The following is a 26,599-nucleotide window of genomic DNA, read 5'->3' as shown; positions in this document are numbered from 1 at the left end:
ATTAGTCAGGCAAGATCTGCCCTTGGTGAAGCTATGCTGGCTGCCTTGGATCACCTATTTGTCTCATATGTGCCTTAACATGTCTTCTAGGAGGATCTGCTCCATGACCTTCCCAGGCACAGAGGTGAGGCTCACCAGCCTGTAGTTCCCCAGGTCATCCTTTCTCCCTTTCTTAAAAATGGGAGTGATGTTTCCCTTTTTCCAGTCACCGGGGACTTCACCAGACAACCATGATTTTTCAAATATGATGGAGATATCTTTTCTTCCTTCCTTCTTACAGTTACACCACAATTCCTATCCTTTCTCTGGACTTGTGTGTTATCCACAAAAATCCACATCTGACATTGCCACTATGTGGTACTTCAGCATTTGTTAGTTCATGCTTCACAGCAGCTTCTTACTCTTTTGCAAACTGCTGATGAGAAAGGCATCAGCCAGTACCGAAAAAAACTGCTAAAAAAAGATCAGCTCTCAAACAGCAGGGATAGAGTCTGGATGTTTATCTTCTCTAAAACATACCAGCTGTTCTTCTCCTTAAATAAGAAAACTAGATATTTGCCTTCTAAAAAATATTTTGCTACTAAATATTACTTATCAGAAATGGCCCTCGCAGCTTCTTTTCATCTGGCCGATGAAACAATTGCGTTCAGAAAACTGTTCTATTGCATTAATACTCAAACTGTTGAGCTTCAACTATCACACTAAGAGATTTCATTTTTTCCTCACCCTTCTGGAGCTAATTATTTTTATTTTAAAATCCCCAAATATAATTCTGCTTAACAGTTGTGCTGCAGAGACCTTCCCCTGTTTATTCTCAAGTTTCTAAGTTCCATTCTGAAAGTTCATGGCTTTTGGCAACTGGCAAGTTTGACACCATTACAGAGAAAAGGAAAAGCAAACAGAAGATGAGGAGCAAAGCCAGCAGTGCTCATCTGGATGTGAAACCATGACTTCTCCCAGGAGGCAGGTGTTCAGGGAGACTCAGGCTGTGCCGTCATTCCTGGGCTGTGTTTGAGGACTAAATGCTGGCTATTTGCTGTGCATTTTGTCTTGCTAGTAGGTGCCTTGAAGGTTTTATTCATTCTTCTTCCAAGCGCTAGGAGGGAAATGCCATTATTTTATCTGTTCCTATACTCTCCAGACAGCCTTAAGATTTGAAGTTCTCCATCCCTCCTGTACTTCCCCTTGAGTCTTCAGAACGAGAAGTCTCTGCTTCTCTGTTTCCCTTCTCAGCCTCTTCAGCCCTTCTGCCCCACTAGCCTGGTCCTCTTAGATTTCTTAGTAGTTCCCTGTGGCTCTTCCAAAGAGCAGCAGTCAGTAATTGGCATGATTCTTGCCTTTTTCATTAGTACTGTTGTAAAACTCATCACAAATCCATTAAATTGCCTGCTGTTCTTTGTGAAGAGCAAGAGACTATTGCTGTCTGTCTTTGGGCTTGGGAAGAGGGTACCAAGTCTCCAACTTACTTGAAAATACTGTTTTCAGCAGAACCTCTAATTTGCCAATGTTAATGACTTACCTTTTCCACTTGCCCAGGATAAGATAATCTTCCAACCACCTTATAGGTTTATAATCATAAACATCCATTTAAAATAATCAATCCCTGAGCAGGGGAGCAGAGGACCTGCATGTGCTCAGCTTGCTGTGCTGACTGAGGTTGCAGTGTGATGTGAGAGGCCAGCTCAAATGTATGCAGTGCCCTCTCCAGCTTGTTTCCCAGTTTGACTGCTTCACAGTACTTGCTGCTTTTCTGTTCACCAAGAAGGGTTGGGAAGCATTTGTGGGCTGACAATTATATTTCAGGAACAGTTTTGCTTGCAAGAAAAGCAGATTTTTACTTTTGCAGGCAAAAATAAGAGGAATAAATGAGGCCTCAGACACAGATGAGCAGATACATAAAAGCACTGTGGTCTGAATCGATGCAGTGCGTGCTGGATTTGTGCACACATAGTTAGAAAAGCCAGCAAAAGTCTTCATGGGATTTACTGAGAAGTTATTGTGGATGCCAAATCCATTTATCATATCTTTGGTTATGTGCCACTATCCCATATGACCTTCTCCAGCCTCAGAGCAATGAACGCTTTCTCTTCCATTACACGTGCTTGTTTTATTTTAACCCCTTCCTCACCAATCCACTACTCATATGTTTTGTGGCAGCAGCAGTTTTTCCCCTTGTGGGGAGCTTAATGCATTGCTTTAAGAACTACAAATATTTGGAAAGGGAACAGAATGGACCTGGAGGCAGCTTTGGTGGATTTGTGGGACTTTTTTAAGGAGGCTGTTTATGATTAAATTTATACAGGGCAACTCAGGATCCCCTTTTTCAATTAATAACTTTTATTCCCCCTCTAACCTTTAACATTAGAAAGGGTAGTTTCTGTAATCACCTGGCTTTTTATGTTCTGACTGGTCTGGTATTGGGTAAACGTTTTTCCACATCTCTGAGGAACGTGCCATGCCACAGTTACTCCATCTGAAAGCACAGGCAATTCATAGGTTTCTTGTGCTTTGATTCATAGCTTTTGCAGTCATTCCCTTCCATTACTGCTTGAAAACACAAAACAAAGTGTGCTGCCAACACTCTTTGGCACATGGTCAGATAGCCTCTGTTGGACACAGAAGAGGATGTCTACTTTTATTTTTACCATTCTCTCACCCTCCTGAGCCACAGGTGTTGACATCAAGAGCTGCTGGGCAGATCACAGCTCTTCCTCCCTCTGCAACTCTATTCCCATGGTCAGAATTGCTGAAACTGTTTCAATAGGTCTTCTCACAGCTGGTTAATTTTGGCAGAAATGGGCTATGGAGAATTATCCAGATGGCTCTGCTGGTGGCTTTAAGGGGGTGGTAACCTGCATAGCAATCCTGAGAAGCACTGGGCTGGGAGCAGTTGCTTCTTCAGCTGGTGGAGCTGAAGCTGGAAGATGTTATCTGGCTACAGGTTGTGACTGATGCCTGTAACTTGTTCCATGGCAAATCATTTCTCTTAGGTTATGCTTAAAGAAGTTGTGTAGGAATTTAGTCAGTCCAGGAAGCATGTGCTTCTAGTTTTGAGTTCTAACTTTGTGTTGCAACGTGCACACATAGCACTGTTCTGTGGCCATGGGATCCAAGAGGATTTGCCGTAGCTGATTGCCAGAAGTTGCTCTCTGAGTGTCAAGTGAGACTTTTTCAGAGAAATTCATCACTGAGTTCACCTCAGTTTAGACCTTAGTGGATGGAACACAGCAAGCAGGTAGTTGGACCTGATGACAGATCTCAGTGCTATGAGAAGTTAATCGACACAGCATCCAGCTGATGCTTCCTGGATAACTTCACAATACAACAAATGCAGTTTTCAACAGAGAATTTACTCAGGGTATTGGTAGAAAAGATCTGCTGGTCTTTTTGTGTCTCACAAGATTAGTATGCTCTTCCAGCATGGTACTGACATGTATGAATATCAGCTTGAAATGCTTCTTGAAGCATCATCAGCTGGAAGATCATTTAAGTGGTGATACTGTTGGTAGAGGAATTAGACCTTCTGTGTCCTTCTTCAGCAAAACCAGATGGAGAGTTTCCAGCTTCTGCAGTTTCTCCCCTGTTCCTGCTGAAGTTCACCGCCACCTCAACCAGTGCTTTTGTTGGACAAAACTTTAGGCATGCATCTGTATGTGTATGTGTGTGAGACAAGAACACACCCTTCCTTTGAACTCTTAAAAAAAGTTTTCTACAGAATGGATTCTCTCTACTTTTTCTCCACCTTTGGCAGCCTTTTTCTGAGGTGGGTTGCTCCCCCATTTGGTAAAAAGTGTTGCAGCACAGGTGGGCGGCAGGTAGAGTACATCAGCAGTGCTGTAAGCAGAGAATGCTGCTGGGACTATGTTGTGAATCCTTGGCCTCATGTGTCTTTTGGGCTTTAAATCATGTCTGTAAAATGCTTCAGTAAGCACTTGAGCTGAAGGAGTGGTAACCTCTAGCACAGGGTGTGAAGGGTGTAGGAAGTAATCACTGCAGAAGGGGAAGGGCTGGAAACCCTTCTAGCTACCTTTATCTCCAGAGGATCTGTCACATGGAGTAACATCCTAAGGCTGTGCTGCTGGTCATCTCGGTGCATGAGAGATAACCGTGTTCTCCTTCCAAAACAAGCTGATAAAATCTACTTCCTTTGCAGAAAAAGCTGCATTGCTCCCTTTGTGGGGAAGAAGACAAGGTTTTCCCTGTGGGCGCTAGTTGTAATTTGCCACTGTTGCTTTCAGAGGTGTCTGTTTATTTTGGATAAAATTAAATTAAGTCTTCATTTTCCTTGGATCCTGCCATCAGATACAACAGCCACATCGAGCAAGTGAAACTACATACTTGATCTTTTCTTGTTTTGTACTGCTGTTTACCAGGAAGGACTGGCTATGCCTGTCAGTCTTTCTTACGGGAGAAAACGGGTCCATATTGACATATAGTCTTTTCCCAATTAGCTTAATGGGAAAATGAGCTTATTATGTCTTTTCTTTCTCTCACAGGTAAATTCATAATTAATTCAGTTTTTGTATGTTCTTATGGCCAAACGTCTGTGTTCTCTAATCTGCTTCATCTCCTTCATTATGGTCAGGCTAATAAATTCCTTAATTTTGAATAAGTAATTCAGAAGATTTTGGTATTTTCCCTGGACCTTCGTTCCCTGCCAAATTAAGAAACAGTCTTTGAAGTTACCATCAGCATAGATTCGCCTCTACAAAAAACCTGTTTGAAATGAGAACTGCTGTCATCCAGTGACTTGCTTTTGGACTGAGTTTTAGATAATGGCACTAATGTAGTTCAGTCTGATTTAGACAATAATCTCCATGGCATTCCTATATTTGAAATTATTATAAGCCTGCCTAATTTGGATTGAGAAAACAGGAATTGGCCTGATCTGTCTCATCTTGCAATCCCCTATTGACTTGTGACACCATCACGTTTTCTAATGCAAGCTTGGACACTGTTATAGTAAAATTAAACCTCCCAAAAACAAGCTTGCTTTTCTTATGAACTCCTTAAAGTAGGAGTTAATTAGTCTTGTGGATAGTGCTGTGGATGGTGTCTAGCAGCACAGCATAGCTTCTCTGTGTGCATTGCCTGCACAGCTGTTTTACACGGCTCCCTTTACCTCCCTTGCGGCCAGGTAACTGCTGAGGCAGCACATGGTTGTATGTTTTGGATCTGGTTCATGCCTTGTGCTCTGGAGGCAAGCCACTCCAGTTTGTGAAGAGACCACAAAATAGACACAGTTGCTGTCCAATGAACATGTGTTATTTGGCTTAACATATGAAAACATTAGCTAGGGTTTTCTTATGCCTGTTGGCAAAAAGGTGTTCTTTAAAAGAAATGCCAATAATAATAAGAGCTACTTCAAATAAGGTCTGAGTTTCTTGACTATGAGTGGGAAATTATGTAGATTACCAACCCTGAGAACCTTCTGATACTCAGTGTCATGATTAGAGGGTGTAAAAGTCTGTTTGAGGACTTGGATAATTTAAACTACTTGAGCTCCACAGCAAATTACTTCAGGTAATGCTTGACAGCTGTGTTTTCCAGCAATAAGGTCTCAATATGTTACAGAAGATGTAGTTTGTTTGCTGTTTGTGACCTTCTGTCATTTTCAAGCAATGCTTGTGCTAATGACTGTTTTGAGGGCTTCAGTGTGGGATAGTTTTGCTAATTGTTTTCCAAGAAGAAGTAATATTATTTAAGATTGAAAAGATGTTTTCTTTTTTTCTTTGTTACATGGTCTGATTTGTTGGCTTTGGAAGATATAATTGGAAGATAAGATGGCAGATATTTTAAAAGGAGTTTGTCTGTTTTCTGTAATCTGTTAAAGAGTCTCTTGCTCATTGTGTGTGCCTGTGCACATTATTTAAACCACACTTCTGGAACAGATATGGAATGTATTTGAAGGTGAGAGATGTGTAATATGCATGTGAACTGTAGTGTTACGATTTTAATTATGTATACAGATATGTATACAATTATAATTATGTATATTTGCTCTAAAAGTAATGCCTCCTATTTATCCCCATGGAAACTACAACAAGGAGCACAATACCACTATTTGATAGAGCAAATTCTCAGCTACAAAACACTATTTTTCAACACAGTTACTGCCATTAGCTCTGCATTTTTGCCAGCAATGAACAAGAGCCTGCATGCTGCCCTCCTAAAAATCAACACCAGCGGAAACCCACTGTTTCACGGCTGTTATGATGGTGTTGTTGCTGAAATGCACCACCCATCACCTCACTGTGCTGACATCCATTGTTTGGTCTTCATAAATGTTCAACAAGCATCTGTGGATGTCAGTGAGTGCTTTGCTTCTTATGCACTTCCATGTCAGACGCCATTTTGTCAGACTGCCCCTCTGCTGCCATCTGTCACACGGCATCAGCATGTAATGGAACGTTGGTGGGAAGGTTTGACCTCTACTGCCATACCACTAACAGCCGCCTCTGACATGTGGGTGAGCATAATAAAACAGGAGGTATTACTTTTGTAGCAGCCCTCATATATATTTTTAATATATTCATATATATTACTGGGTTCTAGTTCATCTTACTAAGACTTACCAGAAGATTCTTAACAACTGCTAATGCTAGGAGAGTGTCATCCCTGCTGCCACTGACTAGAAATCTGCTTTAAATGCATCCTGTTACTTTTCCCCCCTCCTTCAGAGAGTCAAGTCTCCCACAGGATCTAGAGTTTGCAGTCTGGAGACTTCTTTGAGTTATATATGAAAGACCTGCTGTTATTCCTGTGCTTGTTTCCTCCACAGTGTCCCCACAGCACTGTGCTTTCTCCCAAGGTAACCATGGAGGAGACCAGGGTCTCCCCCAGTAGAGGCAGTGGGCATCCCTGCAGCCCGAGCCCAAGGGGATGTTGACCTCCCTCAGACTGAGTGCACCATTTTTCTGGGGTGCTTTTTCCAGCTAGGACTCCTGATCCAGAACCTGCTAATTCAGGTGGGAAAGGTGAAGCAGAATGGCCGTAAGCTTCTTGTAGGGGAAAGGAAGTCAAGCACGTTGCTGCAGATTCCCTGTAGCGGTTTTAATGGAGTCTCACCAGGGCAGGAAGATGGTGGCATAGCTCCCTGGAAATGTTCTGGGTTAGGAGAGTTCTGAGAGGAGAAACCCTACCAAGTAGCCAAGTTTGACTTTTTGTAACTAGTGTTTAAAAAGGCTAGTCCTGACAATGCTGAGGCATTTTTTCTTGCTTTGATGTGGTCAAGTTCTGAGGTTCAAGAGTATAAAAAAAGTGTAGGGTTAGTGTGTTGTTTTGTTTTTGTTTTGTGCTTTATCCTATACGATGTGGCGATGTCTTTCCTGGAGGTTTTGTGGTGATTCTTTTTCTCCTTGGTGCCAAAAAAAAAACAGATCTCCATTTTTTAAGTCACCTTTGCCATTAATAACTACATTTGAGATAACTTTCTAAATCACTTGAGAGTTCCCCTATGAAAGTCAATAGTGTTTTATGTTGGTTTTGTTTATAATCATGGAGTGCCTTTTTTCATACAAATACAGACCTCAGCCTCATCAAAATATTAATAAGTACTTTTTTATGCATAAATATTTATTTCCAGACCCAATTTGCAGCTGTTATGGTTTGTTGGATCAGTGATTTCATTTTTTAATGAAAATCCTAAGGAGGTTTTGATTATGAAATGCAGTGTCTCGCAAAGAGCTATTAAGTTTTAATGTGTCAATAACTGCTTTTTCTTTTTTTTTAATTAGTTTTAAAACCCCATACCTGTTCGAAATCGGAGGAACTGTGGATAAAGTAAAAACCTGTGTGACAGGAGCCCTCTGTTCCTGTAACAATTTGAAAAATATACATAAATTACTTTTGAGTCAAATTCAGACTCACGAAAGCATGAGAGTTGAGGGATTAGGGCTTTAGACTACCATGCAAGGCCTTTATTTGTGTTCGCAAAAGCCCTTTGAGAAGATCTTGGGGGCATTTTAAAAGCCATTTACTAAGTTTAGTCTTATAGTTTCTTGGTGAATTTGGCTGATGGGATCCTTTTCGGCAGAAGGACAGAGTTAACCAAAATCACACGGTGTGACTGCCAAATGGAAATGAAACATACAGTTCCTACCCTGTGGTTTCATGATTTAGACAGTGCTCCCACATCAGCTCCCATGAAGCTGTGCGGAGAGGAGGAAAAATCTGTTGCTTATTTGGGCCTGTGCACATTAAAATGAACCGTACGACACTGGGGAGGAAGAGAAGGGAAAAGCATGGCTGCTAGGGGGGAATGCATGCCTGCGAAGGTGGCAAGGCAGTGGTTTACAGTTCACTAACAAATTACTTGGGTCAGATCCAGCTTCAGCTAACAACAAAAATTGCAAGCTGTGAGTGCACTGGGTCCTGCGGTCCCCTACAGCTGTTCACCAGATCTCAGCCTTTATGGGGACGGCCCCCCGCTGGCTTCTCCCAGAGCTGGGCCCTGGCAGCGCTTTGTCCCAAGACAGATTATTCAGCAGGATTCACCAGAAAACTTGCTTCATATTTGCCAGGGATTTGTTGGCCCTAAGACTGGCCTGTCTGAAAGGAAAATGTTCTGGAAGACATCTGAAGAGCCCCTGTCCCTGGGCTCGCCTATTTGTTTGTCAGCGTTGGCAGAGGCAGGGAGAGCTGAGTCCATTTTGGGCTGCACAGAGCCGTCTTCCAGTCTCTGTTCAGCTGCACTAAGGAAACAAAGAGAGGAGAGAAACAAAAGGAGAGCAATCCACCTCAGCTGAGACACTGAGGTTTTCCTGATTTGGGTGTAAGGGTTAAAAATGGTGACTGAGGTGTGCCTCAGGTACTCACATACATGTTTTATTCCTTTGGTTTTTTTTTTCTTGGTCAGGAAAGCAGGCTGGGGGCATCTCTATGTTAACTTCTGACATCTTCTCAGCCACCTTCTCCATCACTAACTTTGATTAAAACATCTGAAAATGTTAGGCTCTGCCAAGCTCTGTGAGAACAGGAGGCTGACAGAGGAGGGAGCCCAGGAGCATCCCATCAAGGTGTTTTTTTTTTTTTGTGGGAGTTCAGTCCTTACCACACATCGGGGGCTTCACACAAAGGGCTGCTTCTGATCAAGAGTCCACGCCAGATAGAGGGCAGCTCAGAAGTCAGACAGAGTGCCTGAGGCAAACATGATGACTCCTAATGCCAAAGGAGGTGGTCCTGCCCTGTCTTCCCTGTATGGCCTCCAGAGCACGTTTGTCTGTGCAGGCAGCCAGCTCAGCTGTCTTGTGCGGCTGAAAGCTCACCAAAGCAAAGCAAATGAGTTTTTTGCTAGATTAGCGAGTTGAATCAGTTTATTCCTGAGGGCCAGCTGAAGGTAGGAGCTGGGCTTGCACTGTTCAGGCTGAAGAAGGGAGAAGGCCGTGTGTGGGCAGAAGATTGCCCTGCTTGGTGGCGCGGATTATTTGGGTTGGCTGTCGCAGAGCCATGCCCGAAGCATTCGTTCTTGGGTACTCACCAAGATGCAAACTCAGTGAGGCTTATCCTGTAGGAAAACAATGCTAATCTCTTTTTGCCTTTCTCTGTTGCTTTTCAATGTGGGTTTTCTGATATTTGTTTGGGGGATATTCTTTACTTTCGTGCAATTTGGTTAAAGCAGTCAGTCAGCCACAAGAGGACAAATCTGTTTAGAAAACAAATTTCATTTATTCCAGTGTTCATAAAACCATTTGTGTTACAACCTGTAAAAAAGAATGGATGTCAGAGAAGCTATTTCTGTTTCCTAGTCATACCAGGTATAGCCGCTGCCAACACAGGTTATTCCTCACCCTTAAATATTAAAGCTGGGTCTACGGCAAATATTATTCTTCAGCTCAGAAATTCTGTATCTCACAGCAACAGCTTTCATGAGTTGGTGAGAATAGTAAATGCCTCTGCTTTGTGGTAAAATGGATTTTTAAAAAAATGGTTGTAGCTCATTTTTTCTGTTAATTAAAGTCAACAAAACTTGGAAAAATTAGTTGAGGTGAAATATAAGCCTGCTGTGTCTCTGTAGGAGAAGGAAAAATGAAAGTTTATCAATTCGGAGATATGATAGTTTGGGCAGAACTTCCTGTGCTGAAAAGTATTTCAAGGAGACAGTGCTTCAGACTTTGTTCAGATTGCCTATTTTTCAAACACTGCACAGCAACTCAGTCTGAGCTCCTGAAAACATTTGCAGATATTTCATAGAGAAGATCCAGAATTCTGAAGGCTTCCAGTCTTTTCAGTTGGCAAGGACAAACAGGCTTGAGCTGTGTATATTTACAGTGCGTTTGGTTACTCATCCATTCCTAGCAAAGATTAAAGATCCAGATCCTTGCAAACTGTGGGAAGCATTTGTGGACTAATCCATGGCAGAAGCTGATGAATACTTTGACTCCTTCAGACACTGCTGTATAAAGAGATGACAAGAACGAACACCAAGCATGCTGCCTTGCCCATCTACTTTCACTAATGCAGCCAGCTAATGATTAAAACCATCTAGTTTCTGAGGGCACTGACAGAAGTGCTCCGGAATTTCACGCTGAATTGATTTAAGAGGTTATCACTCCAGCTGTCAGCTATGTTTCTTTAGCAGGGATGGTTGAAGGAAACGAAAGCTGACTTCCTGCTCATCCCCACTCACAGCCTGATATGCTAACTTACACTGAAATATGCTGGCCATCCTTTTCCAGGGATGGCAATCTCTGGAGGAAGGGCAGGATTGACAGTTTGGTGTGGCATGTGACACCAGACATGAATTGCTTTCAGCTCATATGCCCACACTGTGTTATGGTAGGGTCATTGGTCTGGTCTTTGTGGCATCTCACAAAGAGCTTTCGCCAAATTACGTGTGTTATATACTTGCATCAGCAGAGAGCATGCTGATTATTGGGGATTACATTATATAGCAGATGCAGTTGCCTCTTGCCTGGAGGAGTTAAACTCGTGGCTTTGCAGGTGCACATGGACAGTCACTGCCATGGGTTCCCCTCATGTCTTTAGGAAGGGAGAGGGCATGTTTTAGGCTCATGTGTTGAAAGAGTGCTTCCAGTACCTTCTTTCATTTTGAGAAACAATTTTGTTTTTCTTTCCTTTTTTTTTTTTTCAGTAGACTGCATTTCTTGTTTGGGGTGTTCAAAATCAGGCACTTTGATGATGTTAACCGTTCTTCACATATAGGGCAAGCCTTAAAATATTTGTGTTATTGGAGGCATTCTTGAGAATCTTTTTCTGTTTATTCACAGAAAAAGGAAGGTGGGGAAGTATTTTCTGTGAGGTCCATAAAATAAATTCAAGTCAGACAGGTTTTGAAGCTTCCAGATATCTAGAAGTATGTGCTGCCATTAAAGGACCGGTTTCACCAAAGCTCTGAATGCACTGCTGTCAGTCATTAAGGCTTTTGCCTGTAACTCTGCTGTTTTCAGGATCCAGTCACTGGGAATAATCCATGATCTATTTGCAGGCTAGCCTGCGTTTGGCATTTTGGAGATGTGTAAATGTATAGTTTTCTTGTAACAGCATGTTATTTAATGTTAACAGAAACTGCAAAATGTAAGGAAAGAATTTAAAAATAAATGTCAAATGAATGGCTAGTTTTCAAGATTTACCATTCTCTGTAAAACTAGCTAGGTGTGATTGATGAAAGTCACTCCTATATGGCCTCTTCTATAGTGGCTTGCCCATTGTAAAGAGGTCTGGCAAAGGCATGCCCACATGTCCCACAAATTCCTTTCACCCTTTTCAGGTATCTTTGCTTAGTGTCTTGATGACTGACAGCACAGCCAAAATTAGAGAGATGACAATCACCTGCCAAAACTCCCTTATAGCTTTATAATTTGTCAATTGACTGTGACATTACCACTGTATTGTTTTGTTTGTCTGGTAGCTTTTTAGTATTTTATACTAATGTGGAAAATCTAGGTTATGCATTCATTGAAAATGTCAATATAGCTACTATATCATTATCTTAGTAACCTGGGTCAAATGCAGTACTTGTGGACTGCTATGGGGCAGTCCTGTCTTCTTCAGATCCTGTCAGAGTGCATGGCCTTCAGCCCGAGAAAATGCCAGGCAATCAAAATGACTTTCTTTCCATGCAATTTCCCTCCCTGAAATGTCTCTTGCTTTCTGCACCACTGCCCATCACACACACAGCTAAATGGACAAACATGAAACTGTTGTGCGTATCAGTATGATGCACATGCCAGAGTGTGTCATGCATAATCTGAAATTATCTGCCCTTTTTCTGTTTGTTTGTTGACGGGTTTTCTCTGTGTGTGTATTTGGACTATAAATATTACATGCATTAAATTTTTCTCTAATCAAATCTAATGCAACAAATTCCTTCTGTTTTGAGTGGCTTCTTCCCCCTTCATTTATAGGCATGTAGTAACAACTAAATCACAGATTTTATAGTAAGTCTAATAAGTGTGTTGCTTAAAATTCTCATTTGAGAAAACAGTCTCTGCAAGTGCTCTATTTTTCTTTAAATCCGTAGGTTGCCAGCATGAAGTAACAATGAAAAATCCAAAATATACATTTTTTTGGAAAGAGAATGAGGTACAGAAAATAATACTTTTGTTTTAATAACCTTCCTACATAGAAGAATTGCCTCCCATGGTTCTTTGCTGTTGCCACGTTATTGTTGTTTTTTTGTTGTTGTTTTTAAGGAGACAGGTATGGAGACCTTACCTTGCCTTATGTTCACCAGTTAAAAATCTCAACAATTGATCCTAACTTATAAAAGGGTAAGGAAGAAAAGACTCGGTCCTAGAACTATTTAACAGCAAAAAAACAACAAAAACAAAATAAAAACATAAAATAAAAAAACCCTCTGGAGTTGGATGAATGTTTCTCCATTCTTTTTCTTCAGTTCTTCTCCTGAAGCATGACAGTGGCTTACATGCTTTTTTCCCCTCCATTTCTGCTGCCTACAGTTATTAACACTGTTACTTCCTGTACCATGTTTGAATTAGCACGTCTTCCTAAGAGAAGTACTAATAGGCTTCTTCTTCACAGAGCAGTAAATTTAAATATGCTTCTGTTCAAGGCAGGACTGTATTTCTTCCATTCAGCTTTTGGCTACGGCTTTTGGATTACGCAATGCACTGTTTGTTGGAGGTCCTGTGAATCTAGTAAATGATCTGGTTATCTGGGCTGCAACCTGAAAGTAAACTCCTGCAAGAAGAGTTTTATGAACATGTTGCTCTCAAATAGCAGCAGTCACTTTGAAATTCTTTCTTCTCCCAAGGTGATAATAAAAAATAGATTACCATGAGAGGGCAGATGCATGGGGTTCTCTGGAACCTCTTTTCTATACAGTAAATGATGTAAACCTGACCACTGCTTTCAAGAGGAACATTTCATTCTTTGAATGCTGGACTATAAACAAACACCTCAAAAATGTGACACAGTGCTCTATGTCATGACATCCAAACTGCCTTTGCATTTTGTGTGCAGTCTCTCTGCATTACAAACCATAAGTACTTGAGGTCAGATAGTTATTCCTTGTTTTTATTAGAGCTGATTTTTGTGTTTGCTTTCCAAAGAAAGCGTACAACGACCTGGATGGATTCGGTGTTTAAGAATTGCCTGTAACTACGTAAAAGGTTATTACTTTGCAGCTTTGGTATCCAAAATCTTCCATTTTTGTTTGATATCTTGGGTCGAGGGCTACAGCTCTGATTAAAATGCCATGGTAGAAACCTCCGGGCTTGCTTTTAACCCAAGATTTGGCTGTGTTATTCATATCAGTGTGAAAGCAACCATGCTGTGTAATATTGTCGTCTCATTAGGTAATCAGTTGACCAGATACTTCATTACTTACAAGTCCATTGTAGAGAAAAATCTCAGCAGTAATACCAAACTTAAAATCAAGCGTCTATATATTTCGATGAGTGACTTCTGAAAGCAGGCCAGACAGAAGCAATTTGCACGTTGAAATGTGACAAGCTCACAGTCTAGAATTTTAATCAATGAGGCATTTTAGCTCATCTCCATATATTATTTATGCTTGAAGACTAATATCAGAATGAAATATGGCAAACTTGATCTTCCCAAAGGAGAATTTGGAGAGAGTATATAAAGACTCAGTATGATGAGGTTAGACACAGTGAGAAGCATTCTGCCCCATTACACTGTTAATCAAACTGGTTGTTTACATCAAAAGGTATCTTTGCTACCACCTTTGATTTAGCAGAAACCTCCCAAAATACTGGCACTCTTCCAATTTCTTGTGTTAGAATTGAATTCCAGAGGTGAGAGTGCTGTTGAGCCTGTAGTGTTTTGCTTTATGGAAAGTAATTACTTTGCTGCTCTAATTTGTGAGGTGAACTGGCTGTTGTGTGAAGTATTTGTGCTGTTCTCCACCACTTTCCTGGTGTCAGAGAACCTTCCTTGCCCCCATCACCTTTCACAGTGTTCTGATCAAAGTAAAACAAATCGTGTCACTGTGTACATTACCAAAATGTCCAGAGGGGTACGCACGTTGCACAGAACACGGTCATCTTCTTAGAAGTACCAAGATGACGTCCTTTGACCACTGTATGCATATAGGTGACATCTATCATTGCCTGTACTTCTACTGTATGTTACATGAAATGTATAGTTCTATGTATAGTTTTCTAAACTCGATCAACAACCATGAATTCAAATATAATAAAAAGGAATTTCTTACATACTAAAGAGAAATCTGCATTCATGAAAGGAACTTTGAGATGGCTGGAAACTTCAAAGATGAATTTGAGAGGCAGAGAATGATTGACTTGTATTAATAGGGGGAAAACTTTATTCCCAGCTGGAGAGGAAACAGCACTGGCAGAAAATCTTTGAAGCATCTGTTCATAACAGAACAATCTAGTCTTTGGGATTCTGTTAAATGAATTAAAATCAGTTTCCTTTCTCTTAACATGCTGAATTAACAATAGGAGAGAAACAGCATTAAGACAGAATTTTAAGAGTTTTGACTCAGTTAGTTCTTTCTAAATGGATAAACTTTATTTTGGCTGGTGTTGAACAAGTAACTCACTACAAATAAGTAATTCAAAACGAAGAAGGGTTTTTTGCTTGTAAAAAGTTCAACTGCATTATTTAAATACATTCCATACATTTTTCTCTCCAGAGAGCAGGGAGGGAAGAAGTAGTACTGTAGCTTTTCGAGTGTGGTTAGAAATCTCTTAAATATTATTATTAATCCAGGAAAGAGGTAGAAGGTAGAGGTAATTTTAAATTTCCCAACGTTCTACCTGAGAACTCAGGCTATTGCAGACAGCCTTCAAAGAAAAATAGGTTGTAAACAGCAAAACTGCAAGAGCTGTGTGTGTGGTTTGGCACTAGTAAGTAGAAAAACTTGCTGGTGGTATTTGTGTTTATGACAGTGGATAATTGATAATCGTTGATAAATCACTTGAGCTGATGGTGAGCTTGTACCTTCTTCAGTGGGTGTATGTGTGTAATTGCAGATGAATGTAGCTGCTTCAGTGGATCGGCTGATGCTGTCTCTTATTCACATCACAGCCTGCACAACTGGTATTACGCCCCTTGAAAGAAATTATTATAATTGTCACAATACAAATAATGTAACAGAGTAGTTTCTTTATATAATCAGCAGTTCATAATGATGACTGGGTGTGCTGCTTTACAAGTTTACCTCAAATGGGCACACGCATTTGAAAAGTAAGCAGGATTTTTTAGGGCCTCATAACTCTGTATGCATTCAGATCGTTTTTTAAACTGCATTAATACTTTATGTAATTCTTCGCACAATGCTCCTCTGGGATTTATAGAGACAGTAATTACATGGTAAACATATACTCATTTTTGGAATCACTTGTTGCAGCATAACAGTGTCCATGCAGATTTGTCACCTCAGTCTAAGGGATTATGTGAACTTAATTTTTAGGCTCTTGGTCTGCCACCCATCACAACTGCTAAGCTCTGCTGTAGAAACAAAGGGTCAGTTAAGTAATCTGTATGGGTAAACTGTCTCTATTAAATAGACGACAGGTGGTAGGAGATATTGATGAAGCTGTCTGAAGAGTTTGTGATGGGCTTTTCCTAGATTATTTAAGACTTTTTTTCCCTTCTGTAGTCTTGAAACAAGCCTTCTATAAATCTGACTTCTGATGATTCTCTTGAGTGCCCTGTGATTGTTCATATCATGAAATGTGGTGAAAATCATTTTCTATTCACTTTCTCTAGAGTACTTACAATTTGTTTGACCTTGATCATATCCTTCTGCATCTGTTTTGCAGCCTTGTATGCTAGGCTACATAGTCTTGTGTCTTAAAGTCTGTTGATGAAAATCTTGCTGCACTTGTTGCACTTTTTTTTTTACTTCTACAGCTTTTTTCAGGACATGGGACATACTTTGGGTAGTCAAATCTAGCTGAATATTTTGAGGGGAAGCAAGGTAATTATTTAGTCTACAGTAAGTTTCTGTTTGCACTAGTAAATCTACTAGGCCTCTCTCTCAAACTCTGCCTTTGTCTTCTGCAAATTTGCATCAGCCAAGTTGTTTTGGTGTAAATCTGTGTGAGGAAGCACTCCCTTTCATGTTACCCTAATCCCATTTCCAACTGATTGCTAAGCCAAGATGTAAGAAATGCTCTTTCCAAGGCACTTTAAAGGGACAGCTTTCATAGGTGGAGTTAGACTGGAGTAACTGCACGGAGGGACAGATTTTTTACTTTCTCTTCTCCTATCTGATTAATCTGGGGATTCGAGAACAGTAATCAAAGCTTGAAAGAAGTTTGGGGCAGTTGCACAAGTGTACAACAGGCACATATTTTATTAGCCTGGATGCAAAGAATCTGATTCTGAAAATGGGTTTGTCCCTCATTTGGAAAATTTGATTCATACTGGCTCATTCAGGGAGTGCATAAATTTTTGTGAATACAGTATGCTTCAGTATTGTGAAACAGTAGGAATAATTTAAAATAATACTTGGATTAAGGTTGTGTAATCCTTTCATTTGATTAATGAGCTTTCTAAATTAGGAAATTATCTACAGCTATTCTTAAGGTGATTTGGTGTATTGATGTATTTCTGACTTGAAAAAAAAGGATTTGAATTTAAAACTGTTGTTCACATCCTCCTGTGGATGTATCTTGGCTAACATAAGAACAAAGGTAGAATGTTCTCTGTGTTTTAACACTGCTATTGTTAACAAGCTAAGAAAAATCTGGGTACAGTTTGGGAAGCGCCATTAAGGAATGCCTAAATTAATTATTACAATCATTAAGGCTGTTGGTAGTTGAACCCTGCATGGTCCTTTGCAGTTCTTGCAGAGTTACAAGCTGTAGCTCTTCTTGAAATTTCACATTTGCTTGGTAACAAAGACTGAGAAAAACCTTATTGTCAGGCAACTGAGAACAATGAAAATCTCGTCCTGAGAGAAGTGATATTTCATTACTTACTGCCTAGATAAAACAAATTTAATTACATGCAAGAGACAGGCTGCTGACCTCCACTTAAAATCCCATGTACACAGAGTGACCCACGGGTCTGACCTCAGACTACAAGAAAAAAAAATGGCCTCAGTTGCCTCTTGTATGACACTAAAGAGCTGCTGTGCTTTATGCTCTCCCTGGGGGAAAAAATGCATTTGCTGCTTGCCCCACCGTCCTGACAGAGAAACCAAAAGAGAAATTCAACCAGGGTAGAAGTTGAGATGAGTCAAATTGCTTCTGACCACAAGAATACTGATTTCAAGGCATCGGTTGAACAAATAATGCTGCACTTGATCTGCCAGTTCTTATATTCTCATATCCCCCTAAATGTTAATTACTTGTGACTTTGTTTTCATACTGTTGCGTAACAAGAAGCCTTCTGTTGAATTACAGTGATGAAGATGGATAGTTTAACAGCCGAAAGTCTCTCATGACAAGGAATTGGATTTAAGTCTTCAAGTGTCTTTATGAGCTGGTTGTGTTTTTACCTTAGTGCTATAGCATTGTATTGCGTTGCAATTTTTAATGAAATAAGCGCAGCTGCCCATGAGGAGCATCTCTATGGGCCAAGCACAGTCCAGTCACTCAGGGCTCGCTGTGGAATTGGGCTGTAAATGAAGGGAAGGTTGTTTGCAACTTGCAAAATAGATATACAATATCTTTTTAGGGAGTTAAGTAAGCAAATGGTTCCTGGAAAGGGCTTTGTGTACAGAAGTGGGATGAAAACCTTGTAACGAATGCCAGAGAACAGAAAAGTCCTCAAGATAGTGGCCTGGGAGCAGGATTATGTTGTTGCAGAGATATAGCAGCAGATGGTTGCAAACATGCTTCTGTGCTTTTTGCCATTGTTTTTCTCTGGCGTTCAGACTCCAACCACCTACGTAAGGCTTGTGCTGCCCAACCCAGGTGGATGCAGCTGGGTAAGCTGCAGCTTTTACCCCTCTGGGCAGCGGCTTTGAACCTGTGCTGGAATTGCAGCCCACAGCGGGGTCTGTCAAGAGGACATCTGCTGCTGGGCTGCTTCCCCTTGCCAGTCACTGGGGAGATGTAAACAGCCACCAACTGCAGTTTATGTTATGACAGGGCTCTATCAAAAATGCTGGCCAACCTCAGTTTATATTGAATTAATGTATAGACCTTACTATTACATGTTGGCATTAAATCACCCGGCGATATATGCCTAGCCTGAAAGATGAAAGCTGCGTGCTGGTATCTTAGATGTTTGCCTGTCCTTGTAACTAACTGCATTCCAGGAATGCATATACAGTGAAAAAAGAGATACAGCCCTGTGAGGTACCACTGCAACCGCAAGCATATCTATAGAGCACTTGTGCACAAACAAAGGAAAAATATGTATATTATAAAGAAATACATATAAATACAGGAAACTGCAGCTTTTTCTCATAATCATGTAGTGTGTCTGTGTCCTTATATGTGTGTTTTCCCTATAAAACATAGTTTTGTTTTCCCCAGTATTAAAATGTTTGATCACAGCTCCCTGTACTTTGCTACTGAAGGCTGAGATACGTGTTATTGAGAAACCAAATTGAATAATAAAATAATATTCCTCCCAGGAAAGTTGGGAAACGTTATAGATCATCTTCTGCAGAGATTGCTCATTTTTTACAAGGAGTCAAGAATAATTGTGGTGCTACTTAGTGAGGGAAAATAACAAATCTTCTTTTCAAAGAAACAAAGTTAGACAGACTTTCAGGGGAAAATAGTGCAGCAGGAATATACCACTGCCATTTTTGAAAGCTATACACGGCAGACCAATGCTGCATCTGAAAGTTTTTGTTTGGTATATCCATAATTTTTGTATGCCTTTTATTTTTCTCTTTAACAAATTAATTTAAGCTCTGCAGAAAATTTTGCTGTCAAGACTGGGAAAGATCATGCAACACCTTAATTTTCCAAATTACAGAATGTTCTGAAATGCTTGCAGAGGGATCACAGGTCTCGCTGAAGTAATTAGGAGGGCATGATGCAATTGTTTCTTTTTGTGTCTGAAGCCTTCCCAAGAAACATGAGGGCTCACTCATTGATAAAGGTTGCTTAAGCCCTCAGCCATGGGGCTGCCGCGTTGTATCCAAGTGGCTGGATCTTGGTGACAAATACAGTCGCCAGACCCTAAGTCACTGTGTTCACAGGGCTGCAGCTCAACATGTCCCTTTCCAAATTTTTAGGAAGACCAAACATTGTACAAGGAACGTGAAGCTTATTTAATTTTTTTGCTACAAAGGATATAAATACCACTAACAGTCTTCTACTTAATGAATCAGAAACTATTTATTTTGGCCAGCCTACATGTTGTCATCGTCCTGCTTCCTTCTGGAAAATTTTGGCCTGTGCAAGAGTTCAGTTGTAGGAGGAGCATCCTCTCTGGCTGCTGAGAAAAGCAATAAAAATCTGCAAGCTATCTTCACTTGAATTGTAGAAGGAAGTAGGTTATGAAGTTGGTGATTTGTGCGACATATTTCTTGTTGTTACGATGGCAATCATTTTGCATTTTTTAAAGAATATAGTGAACTCAGTGTTCCCAGACGCTGTAAATAGTGCTGCTGTGTTTCTATTTGCCTGCCCTCACTGCACACTGTATTTAGTGGTGCTAGTCTTTTCTCTAAGAAAAATATTTTCAAAAAGTGCTGTTGTTTTGGTTTTACTTCAGAAAAAGGGAGGCTAACAGGGAAGTTTTCACAAGCTGTCCACGTAGAAAATGTCCATGAACATTTCATGTCTTTTCTCAGAAGCCTGCAATTATTGTTTTAGGCTTTGATTTCTTTCCTGAATACATTTATCTGTGAAACACCAATTGTTTGCTCTCCTTGCAGCTTCTTTCACCCCTTTGACTACTGAGGCATAGGAAGGATGTGTTACAGTGATCCAAATACAGATGCAATATTAACTTGTTCTGTCAACATTTCTTTTGTTGTCTTTATAGATGTGTACACTGAATCTTCCATGGAAGTGAGAAGGTATTATTACTCTTACTGAGTAAACAGAAGTTGCAAATTTTTTCTTTCCCTTAAAAACTCACAAAAGACTTGTTGAACCATGTCTTCCCCAAAGCGTGCGTGGCCAGTTCTTTAAAAACCATTTTGTGACAGCATAGATGCAAGCATTTCTGTGCTACCTCTGCACACATCAGTGGCTGAGCTAAAAACCTGACCTGAATAGATATGTGCCAGAACTATGCCACCAAAGATTGGAGCTAAATAGTGGAAACAAATGAGAGCTTTCATTATCTGTTTTCTTTCTTTGTTCTTCTAATAAATCTTAATTTACTCTAATATCATTACCTCTCAGTTACCCAAAAGCTTCTTTAACTGCATCATTACTGGCAAACACTGGAAACTGTAAAGAGGCATAACTGAATAAATAAACACATGTAATTAAAGCAGTGGAAGGTCTGTACTCCCTTCTTGCATACGATATTATGGCATGAAATATCTTTGTAGGCACATTTCATCTCTTTTTTACGTCATGCTCAAAGCAGATTCTCCAGCAGCAATCTTGTATTTGTTATTGATTTTGTTTAATTTCAACTTTGGACTCAAGCTGTTTAAACAGATTACTCCCTGCTTTTATCTGGGTCCACTTCCTCATGCTTTCATCAAAGCAAAAAAGATTATTTGACTTTCTGTCTCCTAGTGCAGTATTACACGAGAGTCATATGTTGTGACAGTGATGCGTTCTGTAGCGAGAAATGGCCATGCTGTCTGCACGCAAGTTCCCTGTAATTGTTCCCTGGCAAAGACAAAAGCATCTCTTTCTTATTTATTTGTAGGATATTTATTCATTACAATAATATTTATTCTCTAACTGAAGCTAATAGATTTCAGCACAAGATTAGGTGAGGCTATGTTTGAAGGAGCGTAATAATGTGCAGTCATGACATGTTTGTACCCTGGCAGTAATTCTTTGCCTTAAGCAAGAGTTTCTTTGCTGGACACGCAGTGTTCATGAGCTGGTTAATACTTGGCAAGAGGAGGACACCTTCTCTTCAGACTGACTAGCAGTGCAGTTGTGAGAATTTAATAGTAACCAGCACTCACTTTACACAAGGTTTTCTTTTATGTTCCCTTTGCATTTTATTTATGAGAAAATTAAGATTGAAGTAGTGCATCAACTAAATTCTCTGTTGAATCTATGGAAAATACTTGGAAGACCGATAGGAACATACAAAAATCCATCTGAATTTATGTGTCAGCATTGCAGAAACAGATGGGTTAGAGGTGTAGGATATGGGTTCCCTCACTCAGGGTAATAGGCACAATCAATACGGACAACATCAGATGCTATGGAGTCACAGCATCGTCAGCACTTGTAGTGCTGGCAGATTGCACTCGCATCTGTTTCTCTGGGCTTTCTTGGACTTTGAGCTCCAGGCTGTATAGGTGAGGTGGTAAAACACTTTCTGTAGATTCTGAAAACACTTTTTCCTACAGAGGATATTTTCTGCCCTCATATAAGATGTGGAAAGAGTTAGGACTTCAAAGAGCAGCAAATGACAGCTCCAAGACACAATCCCAATTCACAGCTGAGCAAGCAGAGAAACCCTTCCAGTACAGCAGAAGGCATATGACTCCTCGTGAGCCATGCAGATGTATCAGCTGCTTGTTGCATTCAGACTTTCCTTTGCATTGTTTCTGTTCTGAACAGTGTTTTACATTGAGACCTCAGTCATCACAGGCTCTGTCCTTAACCTGGAGAGAGCAGAGCTGCAGGTGATCTCAGCTCTTTGCATAAACCGCAGAAGCTCACCACAAAGTCCTCCTTTGAATGTAGGCCTGGGATACCTCCCAGAGATGGGGACCTGGACGGGGCCCAAGTGAAGGAGGAAAGCGCACAGCAACAGCAGTCACAATGCACTCAGGAATGGCAAAGGAATAAAGCATTCTCACCTGTTTAAATTTTTCATGTTGCTGGCTGCTTCAAAAGAGCTGCTGGAAATGACTGTGGCGCTTGCAGCTATTGAAGAAGTGGTTTTGGTACAACTCAAACTTGAATATTAATTGATTGCATTTCTACAGGAAAATCAGTGCAAAGCTGAAACTGCTGTACTTCTAAAAGATTACATCTCTAGGCCATTGCTAAGCTGTTTAAAGTCTAACCTCTGGACATACTACAGTCTTATTTGCAACCTTAAACTAGTTCTGCTTCTCTACTGAAAAAGGTCTGTTGCAACATTTGTGCAGGTACTGGCACCAATGCATTTGTAATCATAAATTAATTTTTCATTGTGATGTGTTTCAAAGGCAAGATATGGATTTTAAGATGTTAATCCTAAAATTAGAATGCTAGTCCTAACTTGACTGCTGAATTCACAGAATGGCTGAGGTTTGCAGGGACCTCTGGGTCTGTTTGTCCAACCTCTGCTCCAGCACGGACACCCAGAGCAGGGTGCCCAGGCCCATGTCCAGACATTTGAAGATCTCCATGAAGGAGACTCCACAGCCTCTGGGCAGCCTGTGCCAGAGCTTCATCACCTGCACTGCACAGAAGTGCTTCCTGATGTTCAGATGGCACCTCTTGTGTTCCAGTTTGTGCCCCATTGCCTCTTGTCCTAGCATTGGGCACCACTGGCTCTGTCCTCTTTGCCCCTTCCCTTAAAGTATTCATAGACATTGATGAGATCTCCCTGATCCTCCTCTTCTCCAGGCTGAACAGGCACAGCTCATTCAGCCTTTCCTCAGAGGAGAGCTGCTCCAGTCCCATCATCATCTTCTGGCCCTACATTGGACTCTTTCCACGATGTCCACGTCTCTTTTGTCTCGAGAGCCCAAAACTGGACACAGTACTCCAGGAGTGACCTCACTAGTGCCGAATAGAGGGGAAAGATCTTTCTTCAACGTGATGACAGTACTTTGTTTAATACAGCACAGGATACTATAAGCTTTTTTTTGTGGCAACAGCACACTGCTGGCTCATGTTCAACTCGTTGTCCACCAAGCTCCCCCCTTTTCTGCAGAGTTGCTTTCTAGGTGGTCCCAGGCATGTCCTGATGTTTGGGCTTGTTCCTCCCCAGGTGCAGGATTTTGCACTTCTCCTTGTTGAATTTCTTGAGGTTTAATTGCTGTTCTTTTGGAAAATGAGCAAGTTTGAAAGTGGTCAAGGTTTTTATTGGCCATATTAGAATTGGTTCAGTTAATCCCAAATTACCTGTGTTAATACTCCCTAACATGCCTGTTTACTAAGGGTTTTGCATATATGCTAAAAATGAGGAAAGAATGGACCTCCAAGGCTTTTTATGTTTATATTGAGAATTTGTATACTTCTGGTGTTTTTTCATGACACCTAGTAGTGGGATTATCATGAATGGTGATTATATAATTATCTGAGTAGACTCTTTTTATGACATAGCAGCCTACCTTTCTTTTTTTTTTTGGTAAAAATACACCCTGAAGTGTAAGCCTTTCTCTATCATGAATGCCTAGAATTTTATTAAAATCTGACCTCATTTAAGTACAGCATCAGTATTAAAATAGTGTATCCTCAATCTCAATCACTTAGAAATTATCTGTGCCTGAGAAGATGAAATGAGAAACTCACCAATTAGTATGAAAGTCTGAGTAGAGCAGAAAGTGACTTCAAAGAACTTGATTATATATTTTTGGGTTTTTTGATATATTTCTTTTTTTTCCTGAAGTACTTCCAATTTGTAGAAAACTTTAACCACTTTTTTAGCACAATATTGGGATGTATGAAGATTCTTTATTATTTGTGTGCAAACCAAAAGTAAAAAGAACATTTAAAATCATTTTAAAACAAAACCAATCTCTTTATTTTTTAAAGATGAAATGACTGAAAATGCTAAGTCTTAGTCTGCTGGCACTTCTCTGCTGAGCTATTGCTTTCTTTTACATGTGCTGTAGGCTGGTGTTTGATCCAGCATTTCATCATATTACCCAACATTTTTTGTAGGGCAAGCCTTTTCATAATGTTTTGTGTCTGTGTCAGATCATCACTACTCATCTTTGCGGGATGTTTGGGCCCATCTTGTGATCAGATGGTATCAAACAGCTCATATGGAGCCCAATAAAGCTCTAATTCCCAACCTCCATCAAGCTCAAAAGAAACTGAAGCCTGCTCTGCAGAAAGCTTCCACCATCTCGTGAGGAGCATACCTGACTTGGGCTCGTTTAGTCCCTTGATTATATCTGTGAGTAGCAGGCATTTTCAGCTTCAGCTCCTGATTTGTGTTGCACAACATCTGGCTACTAAAAATGTTTTAATAAAATAACATTAGAATAGAGAGTCACATGCTGCATAATGGCTAGCACAGCAAGAAAGCAAGCATTGTATGCTCTTGTGTGCAATGTCCCTGTGCTGTGTTCTGATTTTCCTTGTAACAGATGCAGTTTCAAATTTGGGTAATTTGGGTGATTATTTTTTTCACATTTCCTAATTTCTACAGAAATTTAAGCAAGTTTTGGCCATTCTGCAAGGGACACTGAATGAGTATTTCAGTCTTAGAGCTTTTAATTGTACCAATGTATAATGATGTTGTCAGTAGGATTTCTTATCAGTGCAAAATATCCTGCACATCAAAGCAAATGGCATATTTTTGTATCACCACATGTAAAAATATTGGTGCAGTGGTGGCAGTTTCCAGAGTAAGTGCCAGTGGAAAAAAAAAGTACCTAAAAATCCACCTCAGAGCTGTAGGTCCAAAAATGCATAGTAAAGCAAAAATGTGAATAAACCATTCCAGTGGCGAGAGTATAAGTGAGAAGCAGACTGGGGAGCGTACCTACAGTCTCAAACTCAGCTATGGGAGAAGGAGGAAGCCCAGATGTATTTCTTAAAAAAGAGGAGGAAAATAACTCTTTTCCATCTCATGCTGAATCAAATTCCTCACTCCTTTGCTTTTTTAAACCTCCACAATTTTTGGAAATTATTGTTTTATGAAAAATGCAAATGTAATTATATGTGATGAGTGTTGTTAAACATACACAGAATTATGCAGTTTACAGAGGTAGGATAAAAGATGTTATTGAAATTAAAAAAAAACACTATCAAATCCAATAGTGTTTTCCCCATCCCTCCATTTCAAAATGGCAGTGAGTGAGGTCAGTGTGAGGAAGCTGCTTCCACTGTTCCCAGCTGTGGACGTGTCAGTGGAGATAAATTTCAGTGCCTTTCCAGAGTACCGGTTTGTGTACACCTTACGTTCTACTTTGCCAAAAACAAACCCTTCCAAGGTGTTTGTTGTCTGTTCCCTCAGCTAGCTTTGGAGATTTCGCAGCGTGTTTGTACACTGAGATTGAAGGCCTATGAGACTAAATAAAAACAGCCTCAGTTGCTGTAAAGGGCCACTTTTCTTTGCCTTCCTTTTGGAGGAGCAGAGGTCAGGGGTATGCACATATTTTTGTCATTGTCACAGGCTCTGCATTGTCTTTCCATGACTGGTGTTGTCTGTGGGCCAGTTGGGTCATTGGCCAGGGAGCAGAGCAAGCACTTCTGGCCTGGTGGGCCAGTGCACCTCTAGTAGGCCATTGGGCTGGACAGGGGCTGCTGGAAGATAGGCATCCTCCTTGGCTCACTCCTTTACTTGTGTCCTGCTTAAAGCTGCTTTTGCTCACAAATTGCTCTTGCTTATTTGGTTTTGTGTGAATGACTATGAGATCCTCCTGGCTCCTCCTAAAGGGTAGGGCCCTGCACACTTTTCTGTGCTGCGCTTCACGTTGTGGAAGTTACCTCAGGGTTATTGTAAAAACAGTTTTCAGTTAAGTAACTGAATATGAGAAACTTTAAATGAAATGCCTTTGGAAACAGTAAATGACAAACTTCTCTGAATGTGGTTTATGAGAGCCTAGCAGCCCAATCTCCTTAAAGAAGCACCCACAATCTGGCTTTATAGCTGATACACAACTAGTTGGCAGACAAAAGCCTGGCTAGGATTTCAATTTACAACCTATGATACATAGAGTTCTCTCTTCCTTGTAATGCTTTAAACTGAAATTGAATTTTAAATTAACTTGACACTGTGCTATTTTCAAGCCAGATAAATAACCATGTTCCTTTTCTCTCCTTTCATAATATATTTGATATCTTACTATGGAACATATTTCCTGAATTGATATTAATATTACACCTTTGCTTATCCTTACTTTCCTTAGAAAAAAATGTGAAACATAACTGCCTTACTGTATAAAGTATTGTTT

General features: G+C 40.4%; 1 protein-coding gene across 4 annotated transcripts in view; it reads left to right on the top strand.

Annotated features, from left to right (window-relative positions):
* The window catches only part of PLXNB2 (plexin B2), a 253,074-nt gene that overhangs the window by 46,374 nt on the left and 180,101 nt on the right, over positions 1 to 26,599 (top strand). Inside the window, exon 3 of one of the 4 annotated variants that reach the window (XM_021384762.1) lies at positions 12,482 to 12,543. The exons of the other annotated variants lie outside the window; for them this stretch is intronic. The gene's annotated coding sequence lies outside the window, so the exon portion shown is untranslated. The remainder of the gene's footprint in view (positions 1 to 12,481; positions 12,544 to 26,599) is intronic. 4 annotated transcript variants of the gene reach the window in all.

Source organism: Numida meleagris, chromosome 1, assembly GCF_002078875.1.
Source record: "Numida meleagris isolate 19003 breed g44 Domestic line chromosome 1, NumMel1.0, whole genome shotgun sequence".
Classification (NCBI taxonomy): Eukaryota; Metazoa; Chordata; class Aves; order Galliformes; family Numididae; genus Numida; species Numida meleagris.
Note: the sequence above shows the minus strand (reverse complement) of the source record. Positions and strands in the feature narration are given on the sequence as shown.